The following is a 22,257-nucleotide window of genomic DNA, read 5'->3' as shown; positions in this document are numbered from 1 at the left end:
GAGAAGTTCCAAATGACATGGCACCGCTGTACTGGTCGTGGGAGCGAAATAAGCAAGATGAAAACGTAGCTCTCTCTTGCACGCTCCTAATGGCGTCCGAGTCGCGTGGTGGCTGGCGACGCTCTCCCGTCTTATTCCTCTTCCCGGTTGAGCATGAGTGGCTCTCAATAGACATCTCGAGCATAAATGGATTTATATATATCGGAATAAACTAAGAAAAGAAGAGATGGTGACGAGTATTAATGTTACATTTAATTCTTCCGTGTTAAAATATAACTTTGCATAACATGAATTGGGTTTATTGAAGTCACGCAGCTAATCGAGGAAATTAAAGTGAAATTATTTACATTAAAATAATTTTCTCTAGAATGTTTAATATCAGCTAAATAAAGGAGTTCCAGTAAGCAGTAGTATGCTACGAAAATAAGCTTATAAGTAACTATTTTTAGTAAAGGAATTAATAAACTGGACTGTCCAAATCCAACTAAATGTGGAAAGAATTCATGTTTCAGCCTGTCTCAATAGACATCTCGAGCATAAATGGATTTATATATATCGGAATAAACTAAGAAAAGAAGAGATGGTGACGAGTATTAATGTTACATTTAATTCTTCCGTGTTAAAATATAACTTTGCATAACATGAATTGGGTTTATTGAAGTCACGCAGCTAATCGAGGAAATTAAAGTGAAATTATTTACATTAAAATAATTTTCTCTACAATGTTTAATATCAGCTAAATAAAGGAGTTCCAGTAAGCAGTAGTATGCTACGAAAATAAGCTTATAAGTAACTATTTTTAGTAAAGGAATTAATAAACTGGACTGTCCAAATCCAACTAAATGTGGAAAGAATTCATGTTTCAGCCTGTCGTTCCTCACGTCGTCACTCTGACTAGGAAGAATCTGGCAATATGGATAATATAAATCATGATGATTAATTCTACAAGTTAGTAATTTTAGTAACTACTTGTGGTTAATACAAAGGTTGTATAAAAATACAATAGATGTATGATGATTGGATAATTTCAAACAGGAGTGACATGATACTCTGTTGTCAGGGAGATTAATTCTGCTCTTGTAGCACGAATGTGCTAATTTAGAGCAGAATGTGTGTGAAGCTCCTCCTCCGGGTTGGCACAAAATGTAGCCAACCATAGCATATTGAATATTATATACATGCAAAATATCAATGGAAGAATAATGCGAGTACCCTGTGGGCGAATCAATAAGCGAGTATTGATAGACAACCTTAGTAGTCCTCAGGGGTATGGGGGAATTTCCCGGAAGTTTGGCGCGTTTCGGACGCGTGCGAGTGTCCTGTGTTTGGGTAAGTGGTCATGAAAGAGAGTAAGTTATGTTGATGAGTGCCAGGTGGTGCGCGCGGTCGTCGTCGCAGCGCGGGTGTCTAGTCACAGGGGGTTTGGGATGGTAATTTCCCGGAAGTTTGGCGCGTGTCGGAGGCGGTCTTGAGTGGCGGGTGAGCAGGTGCAGCCCTCGCTCTAGACACAAAGGGAATTTCTGGGAAGACGTATGAAAATACATGGATAAGAGTGTAATATGAGGAAGGAGTTTGTCATAGACTTAATGATAATAGTTTGATGATCGTGAGTAGAGGATGTTTGGGGAGGGGGGAGGGAGAGGAGAACCCCAGTACCTGAGAGGAACGCCAGGAGGTCCATTAGCTCCCCCCTACAGGAAGTCGCAAGTGTCGAGAGCGAGAGCTCACTCTCCTGCGGAAGTGGGGGTCATTTGTCTAAAGGGTTTTCGTTGTCTTCAGAGTGGAGATGTTCGCCCCACGGCGAGTCCTCATACACTGGATTCGTTAAGGAGGGGAGCTAAGTATATACGACAGACAGATCCACACCTGTCAGCCATCAATCACTTCTCATTTGACCCGGGCATTTCACTCCCCTCACACACAAACGCGCCGCCAGTTCCCTGCGAGACTTCATCTGCTACACACACACCATACAGCTCCATGTCATGGAAAGGCGAAGCTCTACAGCCTGCATGAAATGCGGAGTGTTTTATATTCCATCACCGAATCAAGTGTGTCGGCTGCAATGCGCAAGCTGTGAAAAACCGCCCCTAGGACATTACGACATCAAATGCAAGCGATGTCAGCAGATTTTCTGTGATAACTGTGAGTGATATTCATATTTAATATTCCACAGTTCATTTTATGGCATCCACAGGTGAAATATCGCGTGTAAACTACTATAGTGTGAGAATCATTCGGGCTATTACATTCCACACAGTTAAATATGTTCTTTCCAATTTCAGTTTACAAAACCGTGAAGTGTCCTTATTGCTCACCCGCCCCGCGAGGAGGTCATCGCCGGAATGAAACTTCACATAAACGTAGGTAGCATATAAAAATATACTTCTCGTATCTGTATTTCATCCACTTGCAAGCGAACACATGCATAATAAACATATTTTTCCCCATTCACCCGTGCTGAATATCATTTTGTTCCATTTCAGGTTATAATCCATACCTCAATCGACGGAGTGAACAGATCGACGCCATCGAGCCTATACCCCATTCCTCACACACTGAGCTAAGGAGAGCACATCTCACTCGCCAGGAGTCACAGCCCCTTCATCAAGGTCAGCCACCCCGACAGATGAGGGGCTACGAGACTGTATCTCATCCTGTTAATACGATGTTACGAATTCATACCCACTCACCTGCTCAACCCCTTCACCAGGACATAAGTAAGTTATTACTGTCCGATTTCAGTCTATTTCCTAAACATATTAATCCCCCCTAGTCTGTTCCCATACCTCATAATATATACGCTTTCATTCTTTCTAGAGATATATATATATATATATATATATATATATATATATATATGCTTCATTCTTTCTAGAGATAATATGTTTTCTTTTTTTTACAGACGACACACCGCTGTGCATAGATTTGGCATCCAGCGACAGCTGCAGCAGTGGCAGTGAGAGTGACACAGCAGGGTGGACAGTAGCCACTTCCGGCTCTCACAGGGAGGGGAGGACTCGTTCACGCCCTCACTCAACCCCCGCCGTTCCTCCCCCAGCCCTATACCCCAATCAATCAGCGACAGCTATGACAGCAACAGCAGCAGCAGCATCAGCAGCAACAGCAGCAGCAGCCGCAGTGGTGAGAATCGTACCATTTTCATCTCAGACAGTGACTCAGACGACAGCTCAGCAGACTGTGACCTTGACCCGCCAGCATCTGTCAATTCTGACTTGTTAGCACCGTCTGGCGTAATAGCTGACCCAGCGGTCTCACCCATTCATCTCGGAGGGGGTGGGTTATCACCACCCCCACCCCTCCCAGCCCCCTCCCTTCACCCCCGCCACCTCTTTCCCCCTCTCCTCCACATGCCCGAGAAATTCAACCCCTGCTACTGGATCGAATTGATAACTATAACGGCACCTATGTCCGGCTTTCATTCTCCATACCAGAACATGCTAACACCTCTCCAGGAGTATATCTGAGAACATACAGGGATTTTTTCATTAATGAGGTTCGATCCCTTTTCTCCCCACAACACCCATTCCTCCTAATTTACCCAGACATCACTCTAATTGTGCGAAATTTAAATGTACAACAAGACGGGGAGGATAATCTATTGGATCCTATAAATAACGACGGCTTTCCCATACGAGGTGAGGGGCAAAGAATTTCTCTAGAGGAAGTAGAAACTCTTATTGATTTTTGGGCTGATGAATTGACAGAAAATATCCCAGTATCTGGAAGCGAAGGAAGGCTCCAACGTCTTGTTTGAGCGACTCACCGGGTTTTACATTAACTGTGGTCAGATCGAACATCCGATAAGATTAGGCTCGCATGTAGAATATCCTGATGGCCTGCGTGGAAAGCAGTTGGTTTTCAATCCAGAGGGAGAGGCTGATATTTGCCTTATGCAGTGTGTTGCTGCTTATAAATGTTTAGCTAATGGGATGCGACTAGGTAATATCCGCGCTAGATCTGTGAATGCTAGTTGGTGTCTCAGACACATGAAATGGCCAGCTGATGTCAATTCTGCAGTAACATTCGAGGATATTCACAAGGTAGAGAAAATGAATAAAGTCAGTATATTCATCTATTCACTAGAAAGAGATGAAAATGCTAGACGACAACAATGACACTACATTACACTAGCTAGGAAGGGAAGAGGATGATATACAGATGTCATACCACTGCTGATGTTGGAAGCTCAACACTTAGTATTAATTAAGGATTTTAACCAATATGTACGTAATATGCGCAGCAATCCAGATCGCATCCCAAGTCATCACAGCTTCTGTCACTGTTGTTTGATATCACTCCCAGCAGATAGCATGCAGAGTCATGAAAGTACATGCAAAGTACATCAAACTCTCAAATTCTACCCACCAGAGAGGAAGATTACTTTCCGTAACTATGGACGGGGATATGGTCCTAGTCACATGTGCTTTTATGACTTTGAGTGCATGTTAGACCGCTCGAACCCTAAGGGAATGATAGAAACACGTCACAATGCAGTGGCGTATGCGTACATCATCATTGACAGACAGAAGAATATTGTTGAGAAAGATACTTATTTGGGTAAAGATGCGGCTAATCACTTTGTAACCACGCTAGAAGCGTCATGGACACGAATCAAGAAGGGGCTAGTATCCTATGAACTTCACATGTCTCAGCAACAGCAGGCACTATTTGAGACAAAAACAGCCTGTGAACTCTGTGATGCACCTTTTAACAGAGAAGATGTAATCAAAGTCCGTCATCACGACCACACAGTAAGATTCCACAATTATCAAGCAGCTTACTGTGATAGATGTAATTTGAAATGTATAAATTCATACAAGTTCCTATACACATTTTCACACAACGCTTCCTATGATTTAGGAGTAATCTTAAACGAGATGAGAGATAGACCAGGAAGTGAAATAGATATATTAGCCAAGGATGGATTTAAATTTATGAAAGTTGATGTGAACAACTTAAGATTTTTGGATAGTTTAGCCCTTCTCAACGGCTCGCTAGGAAGAATAGCCAAGGATCACATCGATAGTGGGAAACCTACCACATTCACTTTGGCTATGTTAAAAGGGGTAAATAAAGCGGCCATCCCAAAACTGCTCACGGGTAAACAATCATTCTGCTATGATTATTTATCCTCTATGTCAGTGTTAGATGAACCACAACTCCCTTCTCGTGATAAGTTTTACAATACACTAAAAGACGAAGAGTTGTCAGAAACAGATTATAAACAAGCCTTAGAAATTTTTGATTTGGCTAAATGTCGCAACATAGGGGAGTATCTGCTCCTTTACCTCAAAGTGGACACAGGATTGCTAGCCGATGTGTTCACAGTCTGGCGAGATACCATGCTTGCTCTCTACAAATTAGACATTTCACACTACATTTCTTTACCCTCATTTGCTTGGGATGCGTTCTTGCTTAAATCGAAAGTTCAACTTGATGTTGTGTCAGACCCAATGTTATATGATTTACTTCGTCGGAATCTCCGAGGTGGGTTCACCAGTGTGACGAGACAGTACACGAATGTGGAGAACAGGCACACAGGCTTAGATCTAGGGGAAGATAGTAGCTACATCATCTACTTAGATTTTAATAGTCTTTACGGGGCGTGTATGACTGAACTGCTCCCTCGGGGTGGGATTCGGAAACTGACACATGATGAGCGTGACGTACTGCTGGAGCAAGGTTTGGAGAATATCCGTTGTGATGGGTCCAAGGGATATTGGGTGTTGTGTGATACACTGCAGGTCCGACCGGATGTAGCTAGGTATACAGATGAACTGCCCCTAGTTCTTTCCCATACATGCATTACTGAGGAACACATTTCACCCTACAGTAAGAATATTCTTACAGAAGAAAGTCGCGGTCTGCCTAAAAACAACACTAAATTAATTGCTTCTCATCTTCCTCAGAAAGACTACCTCGTTAGTCTGGACTTGTTACAGTTGCTCATGCGCATTGGATTAGAAGTAGCTAAAGTTCACGACATCTACGAATTCGAGCAGGAGAGTTACCTTAAAGACTTCATTGAAACCAATGTTCGTGAACGTGCCAGTACCAAATGCGCGATAAAAAAAAGGCTTTCAAACTCGTATCAAACTCTATATATGGAAAGAGTCTCACAGATGTATCTAAATATGGGAACAAACACTATTTGGTCACAGATCGCAGTCATTTCCTGAAACATGCTCGAAACCCATTCTTCAAGCGGAGTCTTTTGTTAAGTAAGGATCGTGTGATATGTACTATCAAGCAGAAGTCTCTCCTAGTCAACACTCCTACCTATCTAGGCTATCATATACTTCAAATTGCTAAGAGGCGACTCTATGAGTTCTGGTATGATGTTGTCAAACCCGCGTATGGGGATAAAGCGAGTCTGTTATATACAGACACAGACTCTTTCATCATTAAACTGGACTGTCAGGATGTGTTTGAAGAGTTGAATAAGTCTCCTCTCTTCGACTGTATGGATTTTAGCAATTTTAATGTCACACATCCATCATACTCTAAAGCGCGAGAAGGTGAACTAGGATTGCTCAAGTCTGAAATAGCTCTAAGATTATTAACCAGTTAATTGCTCTCAGACCTAAAACATATTCGTTCACCACACATGATGGGGAGCACACTTGTAAGTGTAAGGGCGTACCATACCATCTACAAGAGAAACTCTCACATGACTCATTTCAACACACTCTTGAAACAAACACTTCAATCAGGTATGTGTCGAGATCTATACGCAACGTGCAAGGAAAGATTTGTACATGTCGCAGTACCTGCAGAGGATTGTCGGCATTTGACGATAAACGCTACATTTTAAGCCCCACACAGTCCCTAGCGTATGGTCATCCTGATATTCCCAATAACAATGATGATGAGATGGATGTAGAAGTGGGAGAGGAGGAGGAGCTGGAAGAAGTGATTATGGAGGAGGAGGAAGTAGAGCAAGCACAGAGACTCTACCCAATATTCCGTCCCTGGAGCAAACGCGATGCTACAGCTCAGAAACTATTCAACCCTCGCTAGATTTTATGTTGCATAATTGTTAGGTAGTATTAAGATTGATGCCCCATATGACTAGAACTTTGTATACTAAATGAATAGGATGTTTAATATTATTGTTTGTGAACTGTAAGAACTATGATTAGTTTTAAAAATATGCTGTTTAATATTATTGTTTGTGAACTGTAAGAACTATGCTGTTTAATATCATTGTTTGTGAACTGTAAGAACGATGTTTAGTTTAAAAAATGTTGTTGCTGTACATAAAATATGTGAATAAACACCTGTAAATGACTATGTTTGTATAAATACCACCTCAGTTCCTTAGTTTTTAGCAGTCTTAACGAAGCATTAATCATGGACAGTTCCTATGATATAATCCATGCGGAACATCTAGATATTTTCAGAGAACCATCTCGTGTTATTATTGCTGGTTATTCAAACAGTGGAAAATCCTACTTGTGCAGTAAACTTGTAAGGAAGTATCAACACAAGTTCTCCTCAATAATCATATGCGGAGGAGGGTACTCTGAATTACGATCAGATCCACAAATTAAAGGGAAGCTGATCGAGCATTCAACCATTATTGATCCTGTGGAAGAGCGAGTAGATAATGACTCGCATATCTTAGTAATCTACGATGACCTTTTTACAGAGTCTGCGAATTCAAAAATCGTATCAGACATGTTTACTAGGGGCAGACATTTCACGGTTTCCGTCATATTGATTACACAAAATATATTTTTTCCTGGTAAATATTCTAGGAATATTAATTTAAATGCTTCTCATTTCATATTGGTTAAATCACGAGATCTGTCACAAATTGAAACACTCGGACGACAAATATTTGAGAAAGTGGATTCAAAGAAATTTGTAGAGTTATATAAGCAAGTTATTAGCCAGCCCTATGGCTATTTGCTAGTAGATCTGGGCTCGAACACTCCATCTACGATAACATTACGCGGTAATATTGTTCACGAACCGCCCTATGAGATAGTTTACCAATGGTGAGCAAGAAAGATGTACTGGAACGAGTATATAACGACCCCTCATCTAGCGGAGGGCTTGGAGGGGTACAGAGATTGTATAAGGCCGCCAAATTAATTAACTCTAGTATAACTCTAGCCGATGTAAAGGACTATCTGAAAAGCTCTGACTCCTATACGTTGCATTATTTACAACCACATAAATTCCCTCGGCGTCGGGTGTTAAGCCCTAAACCACGACTATTTCAAGCTATAGACTTGGCCGAGATGAGTTTATTGGACAAACATAATGATGGAGTGAAATATTTACTCGTATGCGTAGATATTTTCTCCAGGTACGCCCAAGTAGTACCCTTACGCGCTAAGGATGGGAAAAGCACCACTAATGCTCTAGCTTTAATTCTAGATTCACCTCATTCTCAGGGAGTGCGCAAAATTAATTCTGATCGAGGTGGAGAATTTTATAACGCTGCTATGAAAAAAATGCTGGCAGCAAGGAAAGTACGGTTATATAGCGTATTTTCTCAGGAGACTAAAGCTTCAATCGCTGAGCGGTTCATACGTACTTTAAAAGGTAAACTTTACAAGTTTATGACGGCGCGCAACACTTTAAAATACATGCAGGCTCTACCAGATATTGTGAAAACATATAATTTAACCCCCCACAGAGGATTGAAGGGGAAGACACCTGAGGAGGTGCACGCTCTATCCTCGCCCAGCGAACACGCCAAACAATTTGATTTAATGTATAAAAGTCCGAGCAAATCAAAGAGAGCTGTCATTCCACGATTTAGTGTTGGTGATACAGTACGCATCACGCTATCTGATCGCATTTCCAAGTTTAAGAAAGGGTTTAAGCAGCAGAACACCCGAGATCTTTACAGTTACACGTATTGATCGGAGACAACACATCCCTTTATACTTTCTAAAAGATCTGAATGGGGAAGAAATTGATGGTGGCTTCTATAAACAAGAATTAACACCAACACATTTGCCTCAAACCTTTAATATTGAGAAGGTATTGGGACAACGCAGAGTCTCTGGCAAACTCCAGTATAAAGTTCGGTACGCAGGTTATGATCGATCATTCGATCAATGGATTTATGCTGCTGAGATATTACATTTATAATGAAGAAGCCCTTAGTTTATAAATACAAGGAATTGATCCAACTATTATCAAAACTTCAGTATTCCTCGAGAAAGCAGTTGATTGAAAAATTGAAGAAACCACATATAAATTGTTTATCAGAAATTTTTAATAACTTTTTAAAAAAAAAATTGCCCGTGCCTGACAAGGTCGTTAAAAAGTTGAAAAAATATAAATTGCTTATTCGGTCACTAGCCTGTAAGAAACCTTCTGTGACAACTAAGAAACAGATATTAACCAGCAAACGAGGAGGCAGTATTTTATCCATTATTTTACCGATTGCGGCTAGTTTAATTACACGGTTGTTCAGTAAGTAAAATGAAAGCCTTTTATCTCGTACCGCGTAAAATAGTGGACAACCGGAAAGCTGCACACAGCCCTGCTTACCCCACTGTGAAAGCGGTTGCTCGTCATCTTACTGTCAAACCACCTCCTCCTCCTCCTCAGCTGCATACCAACCCTTCCATAAAACATTTAATAGATTTGAAGTTGAAAGTGAGAGATCACGAATATGCGAGATCCTTGCTAAACCATTATGATGCTACCGGAATCGTTCGTTGGGATCTGAATGGAAATGTATTGGCTCCAGTATCTGGCATACATATAATTAATGACATTATACATAAAATGACTGTGCTTAAATCTGTTTTTTTACCGGATAAACTCCCCATTGCTCAACTGTTTTTCACACTAACATCTACATCGCGAGATTTATTCCGTAATACTACGGCAAGCAGTCAAGTGTATGAGCCTCCATCTGTTAAGAGAAAGGCAACTGTCAAGATTGATCCTCACAGTAAAAGGAAAGCTTCCTGGATCGTATATTAGCAGGTGAGTGTATATAAATGAGCGTGTAATGTGTAGATGGCTTTACTAGACAAAAAGCGGTCTAAGGAGATAGAGCGATGGACACTCACGTGATATATGCAACCAGCGTATCAGATACGCATTTATTCCCCAATAACATCCCCGCATCTTTCCAAAATCGATTGTTTAACCAGCTAGAATTAGATCCCAGGAGGATTTATGAAATGTGTCTACAAAAATTACTCCTCCCCACTTCACATTACGTTATTAAGCGTGATAATCCCGAGGCATATATACGTGTAGGCGTTACATATGAGAAAGTGAGTGAGGGGAAATACATGCATTCAAAGCATTTATTATCATCTGATGTTTTAGCCGGAACTATAAAAGAAATTAATACCACGATTAATACAGAAATAGACGCCATATTTTCAAGTAATGCTAAACTGAGTTTTTTAGGAAAGTCATTAAAACAATTTTCAGCTAAATATGGAACGCATTTTATTAAATATGATTCTTCCTCCAATCGAAACAAGTTCACTACTGTGATTAGTGATGAGAATATTAGCTCTGCAACGGGGCATAAAAACATCAGTAGAGTTACATTATCATTTGGAACCGCTTTTGGGAAAGTGTTGGGCGTAGTTCCAGAAATAGAATATGACATATTCGCAAAACGTCAGTATGCCTCGAGTGTAGTTAACACATGCCTATTCCCACCAATGCCTAGAGGAGGAGTTGATATTCTGTGTGTTTATTGCGATAGAATCTCTTCTACTAGATATGGAAACCAGTCTGTAAATATTTTGGATGTAATCTCCCTAAATGGAAGTGATAACAGCAACAATAAAAAACTATATGTGCGTCTTAACACTAACATGATAGATAGCGTCAGCATCACTATTAGGGATCAAGATGGTAACCCAATACATTTCGATGAACGTGGGTGCACCATAGCAGTCTTGCATGTACGCCCCGTTGCAGGAGGTTTATAACACCAATGCTTTCCCGCCACTCCTCATTCGTCTGAAACAAGCGGAGAAATGCGTGTCCACTTTATTCCCCCCTCTGTTGAGGAATTATACATTCTGTTAACCCCTCCTAGAGGTGGTGGGACTGATGATATATGGATTTTCAACAGTAGTAGACGTTATACGCGAGGAGGAGGAATATTTTCCTTTTTAAGCGGGATAGCGCGTCTAGCTGCGCCCTTTATCATGAGGAGGCTGCGCTTAGCTTGGGGCAGAACGTACTAGACGATATTAATAATGACAAACAAACTTTCAAACAATCTCTTAAGAAACGCGGAATTGAAACATTGAAAGGAGTGGGGAAGCAAATGATAGGCGGAAGAGTGCAGAAAAAGAATAAACAAACAAAAAAATTAGTAAACATCAAACGTTTTACTAAAGCGAAATATAATGATGTGTTGTCATAACTTCTTCTCACTCGGTTGGCGTTGTCTAAAGCGCGAACATGGCCGGATATAACGCTCTGGGCCTCCAGGTGCCATTAGAACATTATACAGCCGCTGTTAGTGAAGCCTTTCCTAAAGTATTTTCCCCTCGATTGGTAGAATCAACAATTGCCAGCAGACAAACGGTGGATGTATTACCTGTGAATTCTGGGGTCAATAATAAGTTTACAGACACTTATCTGGAATTCATCATCAAAGGAGTGAATGGTCAACTGGTTGATTTATCATCTATAGCTTTGGAGTTGACTATTGATCTAACCGAAGAAGATGGAATAACGCCTTTAGGAGATGCTAAAAACGCATCGTTGGTGAATGGATTATCGCAAACTCTATTCAAATCCGCTATTGTGTATTTAAACGAAACAGTAGTTGAAACCAGCTCATTATTCTCATTCTGGTCATACGTAAAGTTATTATCTACGATTTCTGGGTGTAAGGCTAACCGCTATGATAAACTGTCACAGTTTTTTAACCGAGTCGATCCTGGTAAAATTGAAGCTGGTTATTTCACTAACGCCTCGGCTAGTGAGAAGCAGTGGATGACTGATATGAAAACGAGTGGTGTGAATACTTGTTTTAAACTAATGCTGGATGTCACATCCGTTAGTGAATACGTTTTGGATAATGTGGACATCAGGGTGAGGCTCGAACTTCAACCTGATAAGTGGCTTATACTCAGCGATAATGAACACGCTAATTTTAAATATAATATCAAGTCTACACGACTATGGGTGGATCGGGTATTGCCATACCCTGAAGGATTAGTAGCCATTAATAAAGCCATGGTGCAGAACAACTCTCCTATTACGTATACTTTTAATAAAACTTTATACAAAACGTATATATTGGGCACAGGTCAGCGCTCTATAACAATGGACCAGCCGTGGGGGACTGTTATACCAGAACATTTATATATGATCATCCTTGATATGGAGGCAGTGTCTGGTGCATATAATCGCAACCCGCTTTATTTGGAAAACTGCGAGCTTAGTAAAGTATTAATATCCCAGAATAGCACTAATATTGTCAATATTGGGTGTGACTTCCCTCATAACTGTGCCAAGTTGTATTACACAGCATTACAAGCCTTAGGCTTCGATAAAGACAATATATTATCTTATGACACATATGTGAATGGTGGAACCATACTGGCCTTTAATTTACAACCCGAGGATATCGATGACACCATCCCGATTGAAAAAAGTGGTAATCTGAGGATCGCTTTGGAATTTAAACGCGGAGTAGCTAGAAATAAAGTCATTCTAGTTTACGGGTCTACAACAGGTGTGATCAGCATTAACGCGGATCGTCGCGTTATTTGCGATACGCGAGGATAAAATACTAATATGAATTGTTTGGAAATAAATGAGGCTATCAGAAGTAATTTAGATGCTAGGGTAGACTATCTAGGATGTTTCCTAGCTGATGACGTACGGAAAATACTGACAAAAATACATAAAAAAAGACCTGTGGTGTTCATAATGAATACTCTGGACTCGGGTTCTCGTAATAAAATGGGTCATTGGATAACATTCTATGTAAATAAGGATGAAGGTAGAAGCGAGATAGTTATACTTGACAGCTATGCCAATCCTGCAATAGGATCTTATTCAAGATATTTCGAAGAGTTTATGTCTTACTTCCAAGACTATACCCTATATATTATGAAGAAAAGGATTCAATCCTTGAATAGTTACTTCTGTGGGAATTACGCCGTTTATTTTGCATATCATTTTTGCAGACTAGGCTTAGAGACTGCCCTGCTTCACTTTGATGAAGCATTTAAATATGGTCATTTTCGCAAGAATGATGAAAAAGTGTTGAAATTCAATTACACTCAGATGAAAATGCCTGTGTGTAAGCAAACATTCTGCTTAAATGGTAGTGATGCTGTGTGTGAAACGCTGTGTGACGAAGTTGGCTAGGATGATAGTGCGGTGAGTAATACTTTATGTTAGGATTGAATGATGAACATAATAATGTCTGTATATATGTTTACAACATTGACAACAACAAAACTTATAACCTTTTCCCCTTTCTACAGATTGACTGATTGACTAGCGTGTCGGGAAGGATCGATGGACTGAATGAAAGCCTTTCTACATCTGTCTGCTAGCTAAACCACCAAGAAGTCTTATTATTATTATTATTATCATTGTAAATCGCTTAAGTGTTTAATAAAGAAATAAATTTATATAATGTGTTTACTTTTCCCTCGTTATTGCTCTCACCATGTTGATCACGTTACGATACGGCTTACACATACTAAAAAAGGGTTTGCACGGAACAATGGTTGATGGTATGGGAGCGGGTGGGGATGAGGGGTGTGAGTGATTGATGGCTAACAGGTGTGGGTCTGTCATATGTACCTCGCCCCTCCTTACCGGAATCCACAGTGTATAGGGAGTCGTCGTGGGACGAACATCCCCACTCTGAAGACAACGAAACCCCTTTAAGGGAATGGCCCCACTTCCGCTGGAGAGTGCTCTCTCGCTCTCAACACTTTCGACTTCCTGTAGGGGAGCTAATGGACGTCCAGGCCTTCCTCTCAGCTATGGGGGTTCTCCTCTCCCTCCCCCCCTCACCCCTCCCCAAACAACATATCCACTATGCTGGTTCCCCTCTCATCCTCTACTCACGATCATCAAACTAATATTAACCTCACTCAGGATTAAGTCTACGCTAAACACATATACATATTCATTTCACTCCTTCCTCTTACTCCACCACTTACTCTCACACAACAAGAACTCCAATCTTTCCTGACCACATACCATAACCCCCGAGGACTGGAGCGACGCGCTCCAATTACCTCCGACACACGCCAAAACTTCCGGGAAATTCCCCTAACCCACGAGGACTAGAGTGACGCGCGCACCACCTGTCAGCTGCCAGACACCTGTCCTTCCATTTCTTACAACAACACTACTCTTTCTTAACCAGAACACACAGAAAAGCTCCCCAAAACCACGAGGACTGGAGCGACGCGATCCACTTTCCTCCATCACATGTCATAACATCCCGGAAATTCCCCCCCAAAAAAACTTGAGGACGGGAGCGACGCGTGGCACCCGCCAGGTGGCACTCACCTGAGTGCCACCTGGCGGGGCCGCGCGTCGCTCTAGTCCTCATCTACACTACTAACCTTGTAAATGATGTGTCAATATGCACGAGAATGGTTGTTATATAACTGGCAGCACTGTACGTAAGTAATTATCCTGTAAGGCAACAATAAATTTACTAGATAAATTGCTATACTATATATGATTACCAGAAATAAAACTAAGTCTTTGCCTATAGTAAGGACTTGAAGAAACAATATAAATTAAAGTTTCGAGGTAGTAAAATATAAAGAGGATGTAGGGATGTCTGTACCCTGTACTCTAGTAAGGATAAAGGCAAGAGTTGTCCTACTGGAATCTAGATAATTAATTGCAGAGTTACCATCCCTTGTGCTCTGTAAAAGAATAGTAAACTCCCTACCTAAGCAGTTAATTATGAACCTTGAACAAAGGCTTAGGGGTCCAGGGAATGTCACCACTGTGACGAGAACGGCTATACTCGTCCCGAATGTATAACACCTTTCTGGATGCGAAAGGATCTCTAGTCCAATACTTCCTTCTAAGTTCGTAATACAAAGTGGAACATAATAGTTCGAAGACAAATAAAAATACCAGATAAATACCCGAGGGGGTGATCTGTCTGAGTGAATCCTCTCTGTTGGGATCAAATTAATATGAACAATAAAAAATAAAGCAATAGCTTAGAAGACTAACCATTACGAGCATGAATTTGCACATAAAACATCACGTAATCAAAGTCAATCTAATAAACAGATCACAAATTACTACACCTGAGGAGTAGATGTGTTCAGTTACCATCTCAAATCTCAAAATGAGTTCTGAAACAATGTAAAGTATAAAAGTCAAGTATAACAACTAAACACAAAATTAAGCAAAGGTTACTTGGAACAGCTCCTCAGACCAGCTACTAGAACAGCTCCTTGGACAGGCCCCCAAAATTATGTGATGGGTTGTGGTATTGCAGCTATACTGAAACAAGTTGTATGGCTCTCTGTCACATAAATACCAAAAATACTGCATTGGCCATTGCAGTGTTTAGGTCGCAGGCGGAAACAAATGAAAATTATCAAATAAATAATTGAAACAATTTACTGAAATATTAATGAGGAAAAACGGCACCTGAGAACATTTGGCTTTTATTATAGAACAAAAAATAAATAAGGAAAAAAGAAATTATCAGGATAAAGCAACAAGCCATTACGACTATATAGCACTGGGAAGGGGTCCGGATTAGGATTTGGAATGGGACCAGGGGAAGGAATGGTGCTCACCCACTTGGACAGTTGGGGATTGAACGCCGACCTGCATGACGTGAGACCATCAGGATATATATATATATATGTATATATATATATATATATATATATATATATATATATATATGTCGTACCTAGTAGCCAGAACGCACTTCTCAGTCTACTATGCAAGGCCCAATTTGCCTAATAAGCTACGTTTTCATGAATTTATTGTTTTTCGACTACCTAACCTACCTAACCTAACCTAACCTAACTTTTTCGGCTACCTAACCTAACCAACCCTATAAAGATAGGTTAGGTTAGGTTAGGTAGGGTTGGTTAGGTTCCGTCATATATCTACGTTAATTTTAACTCCAATAAAAAAAATTGAATCATACATAATGAAATGAGTAGCTTTATCATTTCATAAGAAAAAAATTAGAGAAAATATATTAATTCAGGAAAACTTGGCTTATTAGGCAAATCAGGCCTTGCATAGTAGGCTGAGAAGTGCGTTCTGGCTACTAGATACGACATATATATATTTATATATATTTATATATATATATATATAAATAAAAATGGAAATGTTCGTTTGTTCAAAATCGTTAATCTCCGAAAGTTCTTCGCTGATTGCTTTGAATTTTTCACAAAACGTTCCATTCGCATCCGGCTGAGTTTTTATATACATGCTATTTCGATATCACGTCTGTGACCGGAAAAAATAATGTTTTTCATGTGTTTTTCATGTGAGGGAAATCGTCGAAACCTCTTTACCGATTGCTTTGAAATTTTGACACAACGTTGCATGTGAATACTTGCGGGGTTTTTATATACCTACTATTTAGATGACACACCTGTGACAGGTAAAAACATGCTTATTTTTAAAACAGCACCATCTGTTGCACATAAGGCCAACACAAGCTGTACAAAATATGTTACGATTCCATTTCAATGTTTCCGATTACATTGATAAATTTAATTTTCATAGATTTTGATTTATTTTCATTTTTATTTAAGTTTTTTGGAACATTGCGTTGATATTGAGCTGTGTTGTTTACCATACCGTTCATTTCGTGGGAATAGTTTATTTGGTTCTTTTTTCATTTTTTTTAACTTATTATTTTTCAGTGCAATTGGTGGTGAAATGGAGCTATGTCGATTGATCTGCGTTGGAATTGAAATATTTATTTAGTATTTTTTGTTTTTGTTTTGAAAACATGAAAATGGATAACACGTTTATTTCACAGCTACAAATGTGCAACAAACAGCTATTAATCCACGGGCTACAGTGTTAACTGTTTTCTTAACGTTATGTCAAAATGACGTGTTTGCGAAAACAAGGCTGTATTCGGAAGTACCTATGTATTACACATGGAATGCCAGTAGAAAATAATTTGAACGACGCAAACGAGGAGAGCGAGTCGACGGACAACTTGGCATATTCAAATAAACTACGATAGACAGACTGCACACCGTGCATCCTAATCAGGATGAATGCTTCTTTCTTCGCATGCTGTTGGTAAATGTGCCCGGGCCAACGTCTTTCCAGCAATTGAGATTTGTCAATGGCGTAACACATGATTTGCACTATGGGAAGTGGCAAGCTCTGAATTTATTGGAGAACGACCTGCACTGGGATGCATGCATTAATGACGCGTCCAACACGTCATATCCAAATCAAATTCGTGCATTGTTTGCAATCATATTGACCACCGGCTCTCTGATACCGCCAACAGAGTTATGGGATAATTATAAATCGCACATGGCTGAAGATATCCGTCGAATACGCAAAGAAAATTCAAATATGAACATGGATTTTGCAGCAAAAATCTTCAACGAAGCGTTGATAATGATTGAGGACTTGTGCTTAGAGATCGCGAACAAAGATATCAATCAATTGGAAATGAAGGCATCGAATCGATCTGCTGCTGCTTCGTTCGATGTAGAATGGCGTCGTGAACAAAATTAAAAGACGGGTGATCTGTTGTATGTTTAATCAAATATTCCTAGGCTAACGCTTGAGCGAAAAGCCATTAACAATCAAATAATTCAAACTGTTAATAACGGGCTTGGAGAAATCTTCTTAGATGCGCCAGGAGGAACTGGTAAAACCTTCCTAATTAGATTGATTCTGGCCGCATTTCGATCCCAAAATGGCATAACCTTAGCTCTTGCATCGTTCAGAATTGCTCGGACACTGCTACCAGATGGAAGAACTGCTACTTCGACTTTGAAATCGCTATTGAGCCTGCGTTTCATTGAGACTCCCACGTGCAACATTTCCAATGCATCCAGCATGGGAAAAGTATTGCAGAAATGGAAACTTATTGTTTATGATGAATGCACAATGCCCAACAAAAAATCGTTCGAGGCTCTTGATCGATCATTGCAAGATTTGAGTGGAATCATCAGACCATTTGCGAACGCATTAATATTGCTTGCAGGAGATTTCACGCAAACATTACCTATAATTCTTCAATCGACACCAGCGGACGAAATAAATGCTTGCCTGAAATACTCTTTGTGGCACCACGTAAACACATTTAAATTAACTACAAATATGCAAATAGTTATGTAGCTACTACAAAACTATATTAGCTGAGATATTCTCACATCAATTTCTAGAAATTGGGAACGTAAACGGGCCGGATGATCTGACCTCAGGACGAATTTCATTGCCTCATAACTTCTGCAATTTAGTGACGTTAAAAGAAGCATTGGTTGAAAAAATATTTCCCAATATTGAAACCAATTATAAGTATCACGATTAGTTGAGTAAGTAAGTAATTATCAAAAGAAGGCACCAAACCGGGAAGGCTATGTAGCACCATTAAATGCACAGACTAATCAGAGGGCGCTAAATATCACCAAGGATGCCAATACGAGAACAAAAACGAATAAGGCGAACGATATCAAAAGTATCCAAGTCACCAAGAATTCTATTGAGGGACAAGTGACTGCGAGGGGCGGTCGGAAAGCAAGACACACGCTCGTCCTGGAAGTCAGGACATTCAAGAAGGGCATGCACGACCGTAAGAGGGACAATGCAACTAGGACAATAAGGAGCAGGGCGGCGCTCCATCAAGTGACCATGTGTTAAGCGAGTATGGCCAATACGCAACCTCGCCACAGCTGTTTCCCATCGCAGGTTACGGTGGTAGGAGGACGGCCACGAGGAAACACAACATTTAAGAGTATGTAGTGTGTAACCAGTAACAGACGACCAAGGAGCCTGCTAACGGGTAAGGACTGAGGAATGGACAACCGGGTAAAAGTCGGAATACAGAACGCCTTTACGAGAGATGGGACAAGAGCGGACAGCTTCCTTGGCGGCAGCATCCGCACGCTCATTTAAAGACACACCAATATGGCTGGGAACCCAACAAAACTCAACCGGCTTAAATTTACTGTGAACAAGAAACAGCCAATGCTGGATCTCGACAACTACTGGATGACCCGGATTAAAGGAGCAGAGAGCCATGAGGGCACTACGAGAGTCAACAACAACTACAAAGGAAGACTGACAACGAGAAAGCAGGAGATGAAGAGCATAGAGAATAGCATAAAGCTCTGCTGTAAAGATGCTAGTCTCCGGAGGTAAGCGACACATATAAATGTGATCAGGAAAAACAACAGAGTAGCCAACACCGTCCGCAGACTTAGACCCATCGGTGAAGACAGAAACGGAGCGGGAGTGTGAAGAAAAGTGCTCAAGGAAAAGGCGTTTTAGAACCGTAGGAGGGGTAAAAGCTTTAGTGATACGGGTCAAGGAAGTACAAAACCGCAGAAGAGGGACTCTCCACGGGGGCAAAGAAGGAACAACACGAGGAACGAGGAAAAACATTAGAAATACGAACGGAAAGAGAATCCTGTAGGCGAGATAACCGGACAGAAAGAGGGAAGTGGTGAAGAGGAACAGTAACCGTAGGAGGGGTAAAAGTTAAAGCACGACAGAGGCGAGAGGGAGGATGTTGTAAGGACCGCGCAAGATAGCGAAGACAGTAGCGATCACGGCGGTCCTGGAGAGACAGGAAGCCAGTGTCAACATACAAGCTAAGGACGGGAGTCGAACGAAAGGCACCTGAACTGAGGCGCAACCCAGTATGGTGCAAAGCATCAAGACGGCGAAGAGTTGAAGGAGAAGCAGACGAGTAAGCAGGGCAACCATAATCGAGCTTAGACAGCACGATAGAGGAATGCAAAGCAAGGAGAGTGCGCCTATCTGCCCCCCAAGAAGTATGGGACAAGTTGACCAGACCACACACTAGAAATTGAAGGGACGACGACGTTTCGGTCCGTCCTGGACCATTCTCAAGTCGATTGTGATGAGGAGGTAGGGACAGGCAATAAATAGGCAAGAGAGAGCTGAGGAGGAAAGTCAGGTGTAGGGGATAGTAGTAATGAGAACTGCAGCAGGCCTATTGGCCCATACGAGGCAGCTCCTATTATAACCACCGAAGGAGATAGAAATAGGAAAAAGAAGAGGATAGCAAGGGAGCGTAGGAGAAGACAATGAACAGAAAAAGGGAGAAGAGAGAAAGAAAGGGAAAGAGAAAGAAACAAATGGAAGGGGGAAAGCTTATGTTAAGTCACGTTTGTTAGAAAGATTAGAGCATATGAGTATATACTGTGAAAGGGAAGAGTCCACAGCAACAAAGCCAGGACTCAAGTTCATGTTGGGTACATTGTTTATAAGAGCCGATTCTACAAGACGGCGTCTGTGTAGAGTAGAGGCAGGAAAGATTATTTTGGAGGAAGACCAATCAATGGGATGATTAGAATCCCTCACATGGCAGAAGAGAGCATTGTTAGTGTCTGCAGACTTAACACTTCTCTTGTGTTCTTTAAGTCTGTCATTCAGTGTACGGCCAGTTTCGCCAAAGTATTGGAGAGGACAAGATGAACAGGAAATAGAGTAGACACCAGCAGCATTAGAAGCAGGAGGAGCAGTGTGAACTAGATTGCTACGAAGTGTGTTAGTTTGTCGAAAGGCGAGTTGTGGTCTGACAGCAAAGGGTAAGATCATCGACATAGAGAGCGGAGAAGACACCTGAAGGAAGAGAGGAAAGAAGACCATTGAGGGCAACCAGAAAAAAGAGTAGTGCTCAGAACACTATTGCCTGTCCCTACCTCCTCATCACAATCGACTTGAGAATGGTCCAGGACGGACCGAAACGTCGTCGTCCCTTCAATTTCTAGTGTGTGGTCTAGTCAACATACTTCAGCCACGTTATTGTGACTCATCGCCTGCATATGGGACAAGACCCGAAGGAGGGTAAGGGCCTTAGAGCACTCAACACGGAGGTAAGAGATATGGGGAGACCAAAACAAACGAGTGTCAAGGAATAACCCCAAAAGCTTCGCAGAATCTTTGTACTCAAGGGGATGACCATAAAGTGACAAAGAGGGACGAAGAACGACCCGCTTCCGCGTAAAAGTCATGGCACAAGTCTTAGAAGTAGAGAACTTGAAGCCATGATCGGTGGCCCAAGACGACACGGCATCAATTGCAAGTTGAAGCCGGCGCTGAAGGAGAGGCGAATCATCACCCTGACAGCAAAGGGTAAGATCATCGACATAGAGAGCGGAGAAGACACCTGAAGGAAGAGAGGAAAGAAGACCATTGAGGGCAACCAGAAAAAAGAGTAGTGCTCAGAACACTACCCTGGGGCACACCTTTGTATTGCTGAAAAGAGGCAGAGAGAGCGGTACCAAGGCGCACCCGAAAGGAACGACGAGTGAGGAAGCTGCGGAGAAAGAGGGAGATGACCACGAAGGCCAAAAGAATGAAGTTGAGATAGAATATGATATTGCCAAGTGGAGTCGTAAGCCTTTTCCAGGTCAAAAAGGACGGCAACAACGGAGGTCTTCACAGCAAAAGCAGTACGAATATAGACCTCCAAGTTCATCAGGACATCTGTCGTGCTGCGGCACTTGCGGAAACCAAATTGAGAAGGGGAGAGGTGGTGATGGTGTTCCAGGAACCACATCAGACGAACGTTAACCATACGTTCAAAGAGTTTGCAGACACAACTTGTGAGGGCAATAGGGCGAAAGTCCTTAGGGGAAGTCCCCAGAGACCCCGGTTTGCGAACAGGGAGGACAACGGCATCGAGCCAGTCCTCAGGGACTGACGAAGACTCCCAGATCCGATTATACAGACTCAGTAAATACTGAGACATGCACGGAGGGAGATGGCGAAGCATCTCATAATGAATGCCATCGGAGCCCGCCGCCGTAGAACCTCAGAGGGCCAGGGCAGAACGAAGTTCAGAGAGAGAGAAGGGATCATTATAGGGAAGCTGAAGACGAGTGCAGAAATCTAAAGGACGAGACTCAAGGACAGGTTTACGAAGAAGGAAAGATTGGGGAAGATGAAGACCAGACCTAACAGAAGAAAAGTGGGAACCCAGTTCGGAAGCGACCTGCAACGGGTCCGCCACAAGAGTATCATGGAGGTGAAGGACCGGTGAAACATCGGGAACGAACTTACCCGCTA

The sequence above is a fragment of the Procambarus clarkii genome, chromosome 34 (genome assembly GCF_040958095.1).
Source record: "Procambarus clarkii isolate CNS0578487 chromosome 34, FALCON_Pclarkii_2.0, whole genome shotgun sequence".
Taxonomy (NCBI): Eukaryota; Metazoa; Arthropoda; class Malacostraca; order Decapoda; family Cambaridae; genus Procambarus; species Procambarus clarkii.
This window is presented reverse-complemented; position numbering follows the sequence as displayed.